The sequence below is a fragment of the Ailuropoda melanoleuca genome, chromosome 18, assembly GCF_002007445.2.
Source record: "Ailuropoda melanoleuca isolate Jingjing chromosome 18, ASM200744v2, whole genome shotgun sequence".
NCBI classification, from domain to species: domain Eukaryota; kingdom Metazoa; phylum Chordata; class Mammalia; order Carnivora; family Ursidae; genus Ailuropoda; species Ailuropoda melanoleuca.
The window spans coordinates 18,103,237-18,119,889 of NC_048235.1; the positions used below are offsets into that span (position 1 = coordinate 18,103,237).

At 40.4% G+C, this 16,653-nt stretch overlaps 1 protein-coding gene across 3 annotated transcripts in view; it reads left to right on the forward strand.

The window, feature by feature from the left end:
• The first annotated feature begins 243 nt into the window (after positions 1–243).
• The window catches only part of MTUS1 (microtubule associated scaffold protein 1), a 174,338-nt gene continuing 157,928 nt past the window's right edge, over positions 244–16,653 (forward strand). For all 3 annotated transcript variants that reach the window (XM_002923790.4, XM_019804415.2, XM_002923791.4), the window contains exon 1: positions 244–373. The gene's annotated coding sequence lies outside the window, so the exon portion shown is untranslated. The remainder of the gene's footprint in view (positions 374–16,653) is intronic.

The following is a 16,653-nucleotide window of genomic DNA, read 5'->3' on the forward strand; positions in this document are numbered from 1 at the left end:
CAGCCGCGGGGCGCCCCGTTGCACGTGGCAACAGGTGCAACTCAGTTCCGGGCTGACGCCGGGGGCCTGGGGCGCGTCTGTATTTAGCCCGGGAGCGTGGGGGGCTTCGGGACCCGGACCTTGGAGCGCCAGAGGAGGGAGCGAACTGGCTCGCCGAACCCGCCAACCTGCTGAGTAGAGCGGAGCGGAGCCCAGCGGAGCGCGGNAGCCCTGTGTCCCCAGGTGCAGACGTTGCCCGCTGGGCACTGATTGCACCGCGGGTCTCCGGGGTGGGCCTGGAGAAACTCCGCCGGGGACCCGGAGGGCGCCGGGGCTCTCGGTCCCGGTTTCCCCTGCTCTGCGTCTCTGCTCCCGGGAGGAGGAGGAGCTGCGGGTAAGAAGACTCCCGCTGCTCAGCCTGTCCGCGGTGGAGATCTCGGGTGGGGGTGGTGGGGGTGGAGAGGATATGGTGAACGCGACCGTCATAGGGTGACGGAACTAGCTTTGAGGGAGGGGCGGGTATTTCAGGGGCTTGGGTGCCAAGTTGGGGGAGAAGCGGGGAGACAACCCCAGTGGAGCGGAGGCTGCGGAGATCGGTCTCACGTGGGGTCAACGCAGCTGGTGTGGCAGGGACGGATGCGGACCGCAGTAGCTGTCACCTTGAAAGTGACCGAAGGGGTTTACAGCCGACTCAGACTGACCGGCAAACGCTTGCAGCCGGAAGCCGCCCACCAGATACCTGACCTGCCAGGGCCCAGTAGTCCCAGCCTTCTCGCGTTGCGGTTCGCTTGGGCCCATTCTCAGCATAAGCAGTCAGGGCTGACATGGGGCGTTAATGAAATGTGGCTGCAATTCCCAAGGCCTTCTCGTCCCGTGCCTTACTACTTCCTGCGGCTTACTTGTGCTTTCCTAGCTCTCTAGAAAAATCCACTCCAAGTAAAGACACCTGATTGACTACTACTCTCCAGTAATTATGGGACTTATTACCTTAATTTTTTGTCTCCTTTTCTTTGTCAAGATGTACCGTTTGCAAATAACCAAGTGATTTGTGACTGATTATTTTGGAGTAAGAATAGAGAGATTCATTTAGCCTGCATAAAGTTTCACCTACTCTGTTAACTACTCTTGACTAGTAGTTTGTGTGCTAAGAAAGGAAATCCAGCGTGTCTTCTTTGAATAGAATCAAAGTGTTAGGCAAAACGCAGGGAGTGACAGGGTTTTTGTTTTGCCAGGTGATGGGATTTCAATCCTCAGCACACTAAATCTTTACCCCTGGGGTGGAGGGTGGAGTGCCAGTGTTAGGAGTGGAGGGAAGGAGGAGAGAAACTGAAGGAGGGAGGGGAATAAAAAGGAAAGGAGTCACTGCTTCCTGGGAACCTATGACCTCCTTAAGGAGTCTAGATACACCCAGATAGCAGTGTGGTTAACCCGAAGAGAAACTGAAGAGTTTGGAAATGCAATATGGTAGACCAGCTTCTTTTTCAGGGATAATTAGGGCAGGAAATGATGGACAATTTAAATTGAACCAGTGATGCCTTATTTGCATAGTGCTTTGCAATGTGTAAGATGCTTTGTTTTTTTTTTTCCCCCTTCAATACAGTATTCCATAAGGAAAGTTATACAAAGAAATGATTAGGAATATTTATCCTTAAAAAAATTAGTGGAAATGAGTTTAAAATAATATACATTATTTATTTGTGCCAACTTTTCCCTCTTTTAAAAATCAGCATTATGAAGAAAATAGTGCTTGCGGAAGATCTGCACCTTTTAATTATGTATCAGTAATACATGGTTACAATTTTGGATTATTTCATAGGGTTATAAAATTCTAGCTAGATTTCTTTCTTGATAGTTCAGTTATTAGATGGAAGCATTTAGAAAGCATGCCATGTAATAGCCCTCCTCTGTTGGCTTTGTTCCATGTATGCTTGCTGTATAAAAATGCATAGATTAAGGAAAAAGTATGAATTAAATAATTCCACTACCCAACTATAACCACAGTGTTTTCTTCGTGCTTGTTAATAGATTTATTTTTTACAGTTATGTATTTTATACAGATATACTGTTGCATGCTGATTTATTTTTTTGTTTTTTGTTTTATTTTATTTTTTCCCCTGCTTAACCTGTGAAGAAAAAGTTTGGAGGTCATTCCAGTTCTCCAAGAGTGTTACTTTAGTGGCTACATAATATTACATTATATAGAGGTAACAAATCATTTATAAGCTGAACTTTTATTTCCAATTACTATTAAATACGTACTGTTGCAACAAATATCACTTATAAAACTTTATCTACAGGGCTTATTTCCTTAGGAAGCACTCCTTGAAATACAGTTTTTGGCTCAAAGATCTTTTGATACAGAGGGACCATTTGCTTTCCAAAAAATGTTTTACCAAGTATGATCGCACCAGCGCTCTGAGAGTAACTATGTTACTGTATCCTTGTTAATATGGGGAATCATTCCTAAAAGGAAAAATAATTCTTCCACCTTTGTAAGTGAATAGTGCTTTCTTGATACCTAAATTTCCAGTTCTTTAATTGCAAATCATGAATACCAAAAAAATTTAGTTTTTTCATTTTTATTCCCTTTTTTGTGAATGTAGTGCCAATTTTTTTCTACTGGGATATTAGTATTTTTCTATTTATAAGAACTTTTATAGATTGATAATAAACTCTTACCTTTCATATTGCATTCCCCCCCCCCCCCATGATGTCTTGGCCTTACAAAGACCAATACCATGAGTTTATAGTGGTTTTGACTTAGAGGTGTTCTATACTTTAATGTAGCCAAGTCTGTTGACTTTCTCAAAAACAAAATTAACACTTTTGAATTGTAGCTTAAGAACTAGATGACAGTGGCAGACTTAAAAGAATCTCCCCTCCCCTCCCCACCAATTCTGAGTAAGATTCCTTTCAAATCCATTAGAACAACCTCCATGTCCTGGAGTAGTGACCATTGCAAACCAGATTGGGTTTGTTGATAAGAAATAGTTGTGCAGGGTATATACCATTAGGAACAACATTCTTCAAAATCAGAACAAAGTTTTAAATCCCAGGGAATAAAAATGTTTCAGAACTGGTGTTCTATGATTAGGTAAATATGTGATTAGGCTTACTATACATTTATTTTTATTTGTAGTAGTAGTGTCTTGCCAGACTGTTCAGTCATTAGTACAGTTCATACTGAGTTGATGAGTCTTTTCTTGATGTCTAGACAGATGTTTATGTAGTCTAAACTTTTCCCCAAATTTTCAACACTATTTACAGATGAAACTATTTGAAATGGGAAGGGGGAGCTTCTGGTTTCTGAAACTTGAGTTATCTTCCATAGTACGGAAGATTAAATATACCCTGAGGACTTTTAAAGGCCTTGCTCAGAGTGTTCTGCGTCTCTTAGGGCCCACAAATAAGCCACCAGACCATATATGAGCCCAGAGGATAAGGCTGGTGTGTGTTGTGTGTGTTTTAGGGCATGTAAAAGTGAGCCCAAACTTTGTCTGGAGGCAGGTGAGCCTACCAGGAGGTGACCTCCCCCACTTGCCTGACAGGGACCTGGGCAGTGGTGGCTGTGGCTCTCGGAGAGGTGAGGAGTGACCCCATGTTGCAGGAAAAGGATTAGGTCAGATGGGGTATGACTTCACCAGCCTGAAATTTTTTTCAGAAAAGCCTACTTTAACCAGGGTTTCCCATACTTGACTTCAGGAAATCAGTTATAACCAGTAACGGAGCTCACCTGGCAACTACTTCTTCTAAAGACGTATTTTTCTAAATCAAGTTTATATAAGACTTCTCTGATGATAGGTTTGTTTTTGTTTTTGTTTTTAAGAAATGACTGCTATTTTATTTGAAATCAGAAGTTATTACTCTTCTAAGTGGGCATTTATCCATGATAATAATGCATGACTTTTTCTTATTCACTTGGCTCAAGATGAAAAAGACTTTTCCATTTTGGGGATGACAGATTCGGGGGCTAATCTTTACTATGTAGATAAGTACAATAAAACTTCATTTTCATACACCGTAAGGTATTTTGCAATTTGTGATTGCTCTAATGTATAATGTTTACACAATCAAGGATGAGTGGGTTTGCTCAACAAATAGAGAGAGTGATAAACAAGGCTGAATCTAGAGGTGTTCAGGAAATAGCTTTTAAGTACTTAAGAATTCCATTTTTGCACATATATTTTTGATTCCAAAACAACCTTAGGCATTCATTAAAGCTGGTAGGTTTTCCATAGTCTGCGGAATAAGTCTGATATTGAAGAGAAAATAGTTTAAGATAAACTGTATTTACATCTTGCTAATAGGCTCATGTCTATGCTTATAAATGTTTTGTGTACATATTACTTGCATGAATAAAAGTAAAAATCACACATCCTACCATTATTCTCACATAGAAGTTTTATTTCATTTTTGAAGGTGTAAAACTAAATGGGTTTGAAGTCGCTTAGTTTCTTTTGAAGAGACATTTTTACTTTTTAGTAGGTTGACTCCATTCTCTTTGAGCGGTGAAAGATTACGGGCAGGTTGTAAGCTTCCCAAAGTAGCTGCAAAGGGCAAAGCAGTTGCCGGGAAATTACTTCCAGGTATCGTCAATTTTGCCGGAAATTGTACTGGTTTCGTGTTTCAGTAAGAGTTGTGCTAAGTGGGAGGGCAGGTCTGGCTAGCTTCCTACCATGTGCACACAGCAAAAGCAAGAGCAGACTGGGAAGAAAATAGGCTGCGAAGACATCAGGCTTAGGAGTAGGATGCCATGGAAAGAGGGGTTTAAAGCCATCAAATTCCTTATTTTCACTCTTTTAAATTCTTGTAAATATTTGTACTCGTCAATTTATATTTACACTCTGCAAAGAAAATGAAATTGGCACTGATGTTCGTGGGCCATTCAACCATGATTCAGCTGACCCTCCATGATTAACTAAAACATTTCAGGACGCGTGTGTCCTAAATTGGCTTTGAGAAAGCATTCTTGAGAAGAGTAGGAAGGAGATGGGTAAAAATATATTCTTGTTTAAATAGATGTTTAAATACAGGTAGAGCTTATACAATGTCTGTGGCTGTGTTCACTGGAACAAAAATAGAAGCCTGTATAGAGTCTTATACAAAAAAATAGAAGCCTCTGCTGGCCTTATATGTATATAGATGCAAGCCATATAGGAGCTGACACTGAAACATGGACTTAGCCTTTCTCCCAACCTTTGTGTCCAGTCAATTGAGTTGCATTTCCCAGAATAACTACCAGTTAAATCACCTCATGCTATGCAAGCCTGTTTTTAGTTATATAGTAAACTGCTGTACTCTAGTCCTCTTATCGTAGACAAATTATGGAATTGAATTATATGTGCATATTTCTGCTAACCTAACTCAATAGACTGTAATTCAGACCAGGGTTCTAGAATTCCTACTTGTTGGTGAGGGAGTCAGAAGGATTGGAGAAATGAGAAATGGGTTAAAAAGGGTAAATTTTTCTACTTGCAAGAAAAATGTGCTTGCTTTATTAGATCTTCAATCTAGACTCTGTGTATAATGCAATCATTTATGCAGAGCATATAGTTAGGATTATGTTTTCATGTTAAATGGTAAATAAAAGGCATGAACAAGAATCCTTGCTGTTAGAATCTGAAGTTTGATAAGCCTCAGACCATGTATTGAGCACTTCCTGTGGGCCAAATACTGCAAGGTAAAAGGGCACAGACAGGGGTGGGGGGGAGGATTGGCTCTGGTTTTCAGAGAAGTCAGCAGAAAAGTCCCCAAAGTACAATTTTGGAAACGGTAGTGTTGAGGGTCCTAGAAATATCCTTCCCAGATCATGAACATTGTGCCACATGTTAGAAGTTCTACCTGCTACCTTGACCAAATTTTGGTAAAGCTAAGGCTGTTGTGACATGTTTGGTTATCCAAAGACTCTTCGTCCTGAATCAGGGATCACGATTCTTCTCAGAATTGTCGCAAAGCAGGATGCTTAGCAACTGCAGTCTAATTTCGCTTATATGCCCTGGATAATCCTTTTAGTGACCTCTTCCGACATGTTTTTGTTAAAACTGGTAAACATCTTGAGGACAGGGCTGATACGTTATGTTAGGTACATTGCACTTCTATAATTTATTTGTACCAGATGGAGCCTGGAATAAACTGTCTAGAGCACTAACAGCATTTGAGTTCGAAATTCTTTCCTCTGTCAGTCACAGCTACTAGAAGGTCTTTTAAGCCGGAGACGATAATATACTTACTGCTTTTCTAGACTTCCCTCTGTCCTGGCCCTCATGCTCTTCCCCTCACCGTCTGTGATAGACTCAGCCAGCAGCGCGAGGCCGCTCCACCCGTGGCCCCATGTCCTTCTGAAAGCCCGTGCCCTTAGGCGTTAGGGTGACCTGGAGCTGGAAGGTGTGAGCCTCCTATTCCTTCTGAGTTCTGATTTTGTTTTCTTACGAAGTGACATTCTCAGAACATCTGCAAATCCATGTGCAGATACTTGTACAGAATTAATTCCACTTGTGCTAAGTTATTACATTCTCCATTTGTGTAGTCACGCGTTGACAATTTCTCATAGGGACTTGGGCTGTTTCTTGTTTAGAGAAATATGTATTTACGTTTTAAAAAGTAATTCAGATGCATTTTCAGTCTGGGATTGTCGTTTTTCTCGTTGCATTTAATAAGATTTGTTCCGGAGTAGTTTTGTATTTCTGTAGAACTTTTTGATGGCCCACATAACTTGCTGGCTATTGAGTGTACGCTTAAGAGTTGACTTTTTATTTAACGCTTAAAAACTCTTGATAGTGCTTTATGGGGGTACTAATGGCAACTATGCGAAGGAATTTACTAGTACATTTTACTTCCCATATAAGAGGAGTCAGTCTATCAATAAAACGCGAATGGAGATAGGAAAAATCCTGCATTTCTCTTTTCGTGAAAAACTTCAAATGATTTTATATTGCAGGTATGACTGTTAGGTTACAAAATGGTTATGTCTTGTTATGCTGAACACTTAAAATTTGAAACCTTATAGGTTCATAATCAAATGAAAATTATTTTCTACTTAAATAATGTAAGTACAAGCCTCCAGGACAGGGTAATGCTTCTTTTCCCTCTCTCCTTTCTCTTGCTTTTACTAAGTTTGGAATAATAAGAGGTATTTCAACATTTGGCTAGATTCTGCTCACTCTGCTGTCCAGTTTGAAACCTCAGAGACATACTTTGTTAATAGAAATGGAAAAAGTGTTACTGGTATCCAGTATGTTTGGTACAGGAATATAATGGGGAGTGTACAGACTTTAAAATATGACCACGCTGGGTTCACGTCTGAAATCTTTGGTGTTAGCCACGTGGATTCAGTAAGTTACTTTCTTCCTTTTGCACCCCTGTCCCCTCCTCAGGACCGTGGCGATAATAACCTGTTGCTTGGGGTTATTTCTCCACAGTGCCAAATATATGGCACCTTTTCTGATTCATGGCTGGGAAGTTTCATTTAATTTCCTCGGCTGAACTTTGAGAGGGCGGTTGCTGGGGTGTGCTGTGAGCTCTGCGGGGAATTAACTTCCAGGCACAGAAGCCTGATAACTTTCCTTCGTGCTTAAAAAGAATTGGTTTATACCAGTAACTGTTGAGAATATTGATTCTTGGACTCCGGCTTTGTTACCTTTTGTTTTCTGTGGCGTTCCAGTATAGGGAGTTGCTGATATTTTGTTATATTTGAGCTGTGTTTTTTTTTTCTTGTTTTTTTTAAATCAAAATAGAGATGAAAGATCCAGAATTGCTTCTCTGTGTGTGTGTATACACGTGCATATACACACACGTGTGTGTGTACACGTGCATACACACACGTGCATACACACACGTGCATACACATACACAGTGGTCTTTTATTTAGGTGCTTAAAAACATACATAATAACTGTATGTTTTTGGGTAGTGCCTTGTAAATAGGACATTAAGGACCTTTCTGTTCAGTTAGCACACCAACCTGTGAAGTAAAGGTCTGTCTTATTATACGTGAGGAAATTGACTGGAACAATTTGGATAAATGTTTTGTGTTACAGTGAGTTAAGTTATAGCACCAGGACTAGGATCCGGTCTTCTCTCTTGGTCTATACCACACTCCTGGTAGGCTACCGATACTTGACTATTTTTCATGCCCTAAAGAATAATCACTATTGCTAGGATTTTCTGCATATGGGTGCTGAAGTGGGATCAAAAGCATCACTGGTTTGGGTATATAACATTTCAGATGACGTTGCTTGGAATTATGGCATGTTATTTTTCCACCTTCTAACTGCAGAACATAAAACAGAACGTTAAATCCTGTAAGCCACTAAGATGAGTAGCACAAATGGAAAATTGATAGTTACAGACACTTCTGTGACATTTTACAGTTGTTACACTGCCTCAAAGAGAACCAAGTAAGATCCTATCAGTCCTCTGAATCATTTGACTGTACAATAATACATTGTAAAATGTACACATTTTACATTTAGCAGCCCAGGGTCATGTATGTTGAATGGGAACTAATACTTGTTTTCCTGAAGCACTTTTTTTCTATAGAAATACTGAATCCTATTTCCTTTTTTTAAGCTACATGGAGGCAGGTAATTCTTGGGCGGATGGAGTTAATCCCAGGTAGAAATTTAACTAGGAGGTGAGGCCTGGTGTCCATCACAACGGGGAAGAGAATGTCCCATAAAACCATAGTTACACCCTGAGTATCAGTCATGGTTTCTAGCCCTAAAGGTCAACAGTTCTGTATTACCAAAATGACTTCTAAGGAATGTACGGTGTTAGGATTTGACAAGTAGGCCATTTTAGGGAGGTTGGCTCTTTCTTCCTTTGGGCTGCCCTTGGAGTTCGATATATACATACACTGACCTTCCGTGAAAGAATTCTTACTTGCAGGTGGAAAGCCTAACACAGGTAATGATTTTCCAAGTAAAAGGTACAGGAAGTTGATGTTTAATGAGGGTTGGGAGATATGGTGTGAGGTGCCAACTTGCGTAACCACACACACACATACTGACATTTTTCAACTGGTCTTGGCAGGATTCAGATGGAAAATTATTTCCTTTTAGCCAAGTGGACTTTGAGGAGATATGGCGACTGTCTGATTCTAAACAAGGAGCTGTTCATGAGCATTTAACACTTTCAGGGAGAGAATTCATTTTGGCTTAAAACTGTGTCCTGTGTACGCAGTCTAGCCCCATTTCCCTCCAACAACCTATGCTGCCTTTGGGGTAATTCCTTTACCCAGCTGTGTACAACTTAGAAGCAAAAGAACGCAGAGTCTTCATGTCAAGTTATTTCTTCAGCCAAACTGTGCAGTCCCTGGTGGTCCTTGACAGGCGTTATGTGTGAATGGTGGTATGGTTTTAGTTGTTTACTTTTATAGGGACAGCCCTTTCTGTAGGGACTCAGTGGTCTCCTGGAACTTAGTCTGACTGTTGTTGACTCTCCTACTTCTTACCGATTCTCATGAAAAAGCTTAATTTATGATGGAATTCATATTGACAGGATGATGTAATCTTGACAAGAACAAGAATATAATTTTGTTCACCTCTCTATCAGGAGCACTTGGGATAGTGCTTTTATTAAGGTGCGTAAAAAAAGTGTTGAAGGAATTCTGACCTAGACTGAGCTAATATTTTAGATTCTCAGAGGCCTCTTGGTTTGAAACTGTGGGTACCAGGTATATGGTCCTAAACTGCTTTTCAAAGTGGTTGTTTATGTCTGGGGCTATAGTGCCCCGACAGGGTCACGGGCAGAGACCTTCTCTAGGAGGGTCTAGGTGAATATAGGCAGGAGCTAACAGTAGAACGTAAAACTGCATAAGTAAGGCATGTTTGATGTCCACAAGGTCAGACCAAAATGATAGTTGGTGCAGTCAACCTGCAAGATTTTCTCTAGGGTAGGAAGGGTTAGTTGGAAAGCAGATTATAGAACAAGAGCCGGGACAAACATCTTTGGGTCCAAAATGAGTTAATAGACGTGTTTGGGAATATACATACTGCTGTTTACTGGTCACATGAAATGTGAAAAAAAATTTTTTTTAAGATTTTATTTATTTGACAGCACAAGCAGGGAGAGTGACAGGCAGAGGGAGAGGGAGAAGCAGGTTCCCCACTGAGCAGGGAGCCCAATGTGGGGCTCAATCCCAGGACCCTGAGATCATGATTTGAGCCAAAGGCAGATGCTTAACTGACTGAGCCACCTGGGCACCTCCCAAATTTTTTAACTGATATAAAATTAAGTACCTTGCAATGCACTTAGGTTAAGTGTATGAATAGGAGTCTTGATAAGTAATCTTCATCTGTGCAACTGTTACCCCCTCACCACCACCCCCCGGTCCTAGAAAGTTGCCTTGACTGAAGGAACAAGTTGCTAAGTTCTGGTCCAAAGTGAGGATAATAATAAAGCTTGTTTCACAAGGTTGTTGACTGTATTAACAGTAGCAACTGACAGTGTGTGTTAGAAAGCTTCCAAAAATTTCATTTAACCTTAAAACAACCTTAAGAAATGGGTTGTTACCGTTGCATCAATTTTTACAGAGGAGGAGAATGAGGCCAAGATGATTTGACTTGTCCAAGTAAGGCAGGTAGCCCAACAGCTGAGTAAATGAGGGCGCACTCCATGAGTAATGCATGCCCTCCACGTGTGAGCAGTTCTACGGAGCTGGGTCTGTGGCTAGCAAATGTTGGGGGACCTTCTTGGCTATGGGAAGGAAGGGGGAAAGAGACTAAGAGTACACATTTAAACTGGGCTTTAATGTTGATTTTATTTATTAACTATGTTTCTTGGGCAAGACACTCCATGTCTGGGAAGACCTATAAATAGGAAAGAGGTGTAGAAAGTCATCATGGGACCTGTCTGTGCTATGGGGCTGTCACCGGGGAGGACACCTGTGAGAACATTTTGGGGACTTGGAAGTGCTCTTTGCTGATATGCTTTTCTCTGTAGAAGCGGTGGCTGCCTGCTCCAGCATCCTGGCCTCACACACTTCAGAGACTGTGGGCGGACAAGGAGGGATTGACGATGTGTCAGAGAGACGGTCCCCACTTGACAGTCTTGCTGGGCCGAACACGGTGTTCACACAGCATTGCTCTCACAGGTCTCTTTGACATTCAAAGTCTTAGATAGTTTTCCAGCTATTATATCAGCCACCCTCCACAATATTTTAAGTGTCCTTAGTGGCAAAATTAAAACCTGACTTTCTCATGTTGTCCCTCCAGATTTTTGGAGGGGCAGTGTTACTAGTTGATAGAATCTGAAAGGGTCAGAAACACCTGCCTGTTCCTCAGCCTCAGTCTAAGCTTCCCCTTCTTCAGGGAGCTACACGCAATCATTCTCTCCATGTCCACACCGGTGGACTCCACCCCCTGGGTTCCCTTAGGCTGGGCTCCACCTCTAATTTTGCGGGTTTTGTAATTATTTACTTGTACTTTCTTGTCTTAACTATTGGCTCTTTGAAGGCTCCTCAGACACAAGGACTGTGTTCACCATTGTGTCCCTAGCAGAGCAGCTGGTGCGTGGTAGGCAAGTAATCAATGTTTGTTAAATGAATGGAAGTTCTTGCAGTAAAAGGTCACTTCATGGCAGGGATACAGAAACAGGCAGGGTGGTACATGAAGAATGCGACCCCCCACTTAGCTTTTCTGGGATGACTCTAGTACCGTTGTAGGGGGTTCCTCCTTTTGTAGCTGATTGGAGGTTCTGAATATTTAAAAAATAAAAAGAATTATCTCCTGCTTGAAAGTCTTTATTATTAAGGGAATAGTTGTAAGAAAATTGGTAAGGTTTGGATAGCTAACTATATAACATCTTGCATTCATGTAACGGTAGGAATAGAATTTTTCCAAACTGTAAGTGTGAATTAAGTTAAATCACACTGACATTTTAGGTATAAAAGTTAGAAAGATCTATCCCAAAGGAGAGATGTTACTTTGGTTAATATCTGATTAAAATACTTTTCACAGGGGTCAGAATCATTTAGAGAAAGGCATGAGTAGATCCTAAAATTCTTTACTTTAAAAAACTGGACGTTGAATTCCACAGATATTATTTGGGTGAGCATGGGTAAAACATTTCCCTCCCATTTCTTTTTCTTTCTTTTCTTTCTTCCTTTCTTTCCTTCCTTTCTTTCCTTTCTTTCTTTCCTTTCTTTCTTTCCTTTCTTTCTTTCCTTTCTTTCCTTTCTCTTTTCTTTCTTTTCTTTCTTTTCTTTCTTTCCTTTCTCTTTTCTTTCTTTTCTTTCTTTTTTTAATTTAATTTATTTATATGACAGAGAGACAGCCAGCGAAAGAGGGAACACAAGCAGGGGGAGTGGGGGAGGAAGAAGTAGGCTCCCATCAGAGCAGGGAGCACGATGCAGGGCTCAATCCCAGGACCCTGGGATCACGCCCTGAGCTGAAGGCAGACACTTAACGACTGAGCCATCCAGGTGCCCCTTCCCTTCCTTTTCTAAGTTCAAATCCTCTTGCATCCATCTCTGCCTTTAAACTCGGGGCCAGCCGGTCATGCCACCAGAGCCCACCCATCTGTGCAAATGGGAGCAGTGGTCCTGGCTTTGGTCAGTTTGAGATTTCCAGACCATAACTGAGCCACATGTTGCCATTAAGAATGGAATCCTCCTGGGGCGCCTGGGTGGCACAGCGGTTAAGCGTCTGCCTTCGGCTCAGGGCGTGATCCCGGCGTTATGGGATCGAGCCCCACATCAGGCTCCTCTGCTGTGAGCCTGCTTCTTCCTCTCCCACTCCCCCTGCTTGTGTTCCCTCTCTCGCTGTCTGTCTCTATCTCTGCCAAATAAATAAAAATAAAAATCTTAAAAAAAAAAAAAAGAATGGAGTCCTCCTATTACTGAATTATTTGAGGATTTATGGCTGAGGGTAGTCACTTCTAAGTATCTGTTTTGATTGACTTTGATGTGCCATTGATATTAAAGGCTGTTGCAGTCAGGCTGTGATATAATTGGTAGCCAGACTTGGATCCTTTTCATGAAGTTAAAGACTTTGCATTAAACGTATTAATGCCTTGCAAATATAAAGCCAAACAAAGCCCAATTTGTGAATTTCCAAATTTTTCTATCGTATAACAGTATGCATATTCAATGTCTTTAAACAAATTATACAATCTATTCCTCTAAGTCTATTGAGGACAGATTCTAAGATCCCATAGGCTCCCTCTTCCTATACTCCCTTCTGAGAAGAAAAAAAAAAGTAGCTAATTTTGAAACAGAGATTTTGTTCTGCTTATGAGGTTAAGGGAGGGAACTTGGCTGGGTTTCTTGCTTCCTGAGGTCATGCTATATTTCTTCGTTCTCCTGGCACATTCCCACACTCAACCATCCTAGATCCCCAGAATAGATGGAGAAGAGGACATGTGACAGAGGTGTGCTCACCTTGAGGGACAGAGATTCCCAATAAGCAGATGCCACAACCAGAATCAGTGAGTGAGTCTTTACTGGTTGGTTTCCCCTCGGAATCAAGCTTGTCTTCTTAAATACTAGAGCCCGTGTGTTCTTAACGTTTTCATGAGGTCTTCATTTGATGTTATCAGGAGAAATCTGGAGAACAAACATTTTTGACGCTATCAATCTATGGGTTCAGAAAAGATGGACAGTTCTTTACAAAATCCAAGATGGGGGATGAATGAAAGCAATTAATTTTCATGTGACTTGATGTCCTTGGTGGAAAGGTACAAAATGAAAAATATAAATGTGTTCCCCCCCCCTTTTTTTTTTTTTGGATGTGCTCTCCCTTGAAATTTCAATATTCAAACCTAGTTTGAGGTTCTGATGTTCCATTTTAGTAGTGAGCTAGAGAAACCAACCAAACACTGAACTTGAAATTTGCCTTACTGTAGTTGTCTTTAATAGAGGCATAGCAGTGATGGTGTAGAGTTCTAACATCAGATATATTTAGTGTTTCTGGTGGGCCTGTACCAATTATAGATGTTATAGTATGTGGTTATATTTATAAATAGCACAAGGAGATACTTACCTTTTATTATTATACCATCTTGGTATATTCTTTTTTTGAAAGGTGACTAAAATTTTCTTTGAATGTTTTTATTACTACCTACCTCTTTCCAAGGTCAGCAAATCCAAAATCTATGTTGTTACTGGACATGACATTTGAGGAGGAGAAAAAAAAATTTCAACACTGAATTGCTTTAAATTTTCTAGCATATGGGTTAAAACTATCATAAAAGTAGGAAATTTCAGCTTTTTAAAAATTTTATTTTATTTTTTCCCCCAGTGAAATTATGGGTACTATAGATTGCATGTCTGGAATGGGAATCCAGCCTTGGTTGGGCCAAGTGAGGGCAGTGGGTGGGTTGGGCTATAGAGGTCACGACCTCGCCGTGCTTGGGAGGGTGTTCTCCTTTGTAGCCCTTGGGAGATTCTTGCAGTGGAGTGTTGTTAATCCTACTGGGACTTGCCTGGCTTCTGAAGGGTTTCTTACTGTCTCATGATTACCTAGGGCCAAGTTAGGAATCAGAGAGGGGCCGCTGGCCTAAAAATAGTCACGGTTCGGGAGGAGGCACAGTGCCACTGCTCCCTTCTTGCTGCCAGAAGATGATGCCATAAGGAGACAGTCAAATGGGGAGTGTGTGTGTGTCTGAAGACAGGTGTGAAAAGCGTAGAGGAGCGTGAATGTTTTCTTTCTGGCTTCTATGGGGGGAGATAAACATTTTAGAGATTGACTTTCAAAAAACCTTAGAAACAGTAAAAGCAAATATGGGAGGTTATTCTTTTTATGATGCTGGACTTAGTGGGATATATTTCTAGATGTTTCTAATTCGTAAGAAAACATTTTGTATTTAATGTTGGTCACAGATTGTTGAGGAATGGAAACAGTGATGTGCTTGTTTCCTATAGTGCCTGAGAACACAAAGTGAAGCATTGTTTGAAAATTTGAAGATGACAGGTCATTTAAACAATTTTATTTTTTACTTTAAAAAAACAGCCATTATTTCTCCTTTTTTAAATTATGTTAGTTACCATACAGTACTTCATTAGTTTTTAATGAAGCATGGGACAATTTTTTTAATCCAAGTGTAGTTGACGTACATTATTAGACTAGTTTCAGACGTACAACAGTGATTCAACATTGATATATTACGAAGTGATCACAATAAATCTAGCTAACATCTGTCACTATACAAAGTTGTTGCAATATTAACTATATTCCCTATGCTGTACGTTGCATTCCGCGTCTTCTTTTATAACTGGAAGTTTGTACCTTTTAACCCCTCTTCCCCATTTTACCTTTCTCCCTACCTTGCTCCCCTCTAGCAACCACCAGTTCTATGTATTTATGATTTTGTTTCAGTTTAGCTTTGTTTTTGTTTTTTAAATAACACATTTATGTGAAATCTTTACATTGTCTTAATCTGGTTTATTTCACTGAGTATAATACCCTCCAGTTTCATCTATATTGTCACAAATGGCAAGATTTCATCCTTTTTATGGCTAAGTAATGTTCCATTGTATATACCCCACATCTTCTTTATCAATTCATCTAATAATGGACACTTCGGTTGTTTCCATATCTTGGCTATTGTAAGTATGCTGCAATAAATATCGGGGTGCATATATCTTTTCATTTGCTATTGTGAGTATGCTGCAATAAATATAGGGGTGCATATATCTTTTCCCCCCTTTGGAAAAATACGCAGAAGTGGAATTGTTGGACTATATGGCAGTTCTCAATTTTTTTTGAGGAACCTCCACACTGTTTTCTGTGGTAGCTACAGCATTTTGCTTTCCCACCAACAGTGCAGGAGGGTTCCCTTTTCTTTACATCCTTACTAACACTTATTATGTCTTCTTGATACAAGCTATTCTAACAGATGTGAGGTGATATCTTTTGGTTTTGATTTGCATTTCCCTAATGGTTATTGATGTTGCATCTTTTCATGTGTCTGTTGGCCATCTGTATATCTTCTTTGGAAAAATGCATATTCAGGTCCTTCGCCCATTTTTAAAATCTGATTGTTCTTTTGGTGCTGAGTTGTAGGAGTTCTTTATATATTTTGGATATTGATCCTTTATTGGATATATCATTGCATATATCTTCTGCCATTCAATAGGTTGCCTTTTCATTTAGTTGATGGTTTCTTTTGCTGTGCAAAAGGTTTTTTTAACTTGATGGGGTCCCACTTACTCCTTTTTGCTTCTGTTGCCCTTGTCTGAGGAGACAGATCCAAAAAAAACATTGCTAAGGCTGATGTCAAAGAGATTACTGCCTAGGATTTCTTCTAGGATTTTTATGGTTTGAGGCCTTATGTTTAGGTCTTAAATCTATTTTGAGTTTATTTTTATGTATGGTGTAAGAAAGTGGTCCAGTTTCATTCTTTCAGGTGTCCAGTTTTCTCAGCACCATTTTGAAGACTTTTTCCCCTTGTATGTTCTTGCCTTTTTTTGTCCTAGATTAATTAACCATACAAGTGTACATTTATTTTTGGGCTCTCTATTGTATTCCACTGTTGTGTGTGTGTGTGTGTGTGTGTGTGTGTGTATGAGAGAGAGAGAGAGAGAGAGAGAGAGAAAGAGACAATGCCAAGCTGTTTTGATGACTATAGCTTTGTAGTATAATTTGAAATCTGGTCTTGTTATGCCTTCAGCTCTGCAAGATTGCTTTGGCTACTTGGGTTCCTTTGTAGTTCGATTAAAAATTTCAGGATTATTTGT